Below are 286 nucleotides of genomic sequence, written 5' to 3' on the forward strand. Positions count from 1 at the left end.
ATGAGAGGGTCGGGGAACACGCCGCCACTTGGGTTGGCAAAGGGATCTCCGTTGATGAAGCTGATTTTGGGAACACGTCCACTGGGCTTGTTCCTCACGCCATTGGTGAAGAACTTGGCTTCCCGACACGAGGGGCACAGTGCGTGACACGAGTTGGTCGCACAGCAGCTAGGGAACTGCCGACACAGCACCAAGGACTCGCACACTGCAGCCAGGGACAACGCCACCAACACGAGCACAGCAATGGAGCGAACACTTGCCATTGTCTCGGATTCGATTTCTGGAG

This window comes from Penaeus monodon, chromosome 27, assembly GCF_015228065.2.
Source record: "Penaeus monodon isolate SGIC_2016 chromosome 27, NSTDA_Pmon_1, whole genome shotgun sequence".
In the NCBI taxonomy this organism is placed as follows: domain Eukaryota; kingdom Metazoa; phylum Arthropoda; class Malacostraca; order Decapoda; family Penaeidae; genus Penaeus; species Penaeus monodon.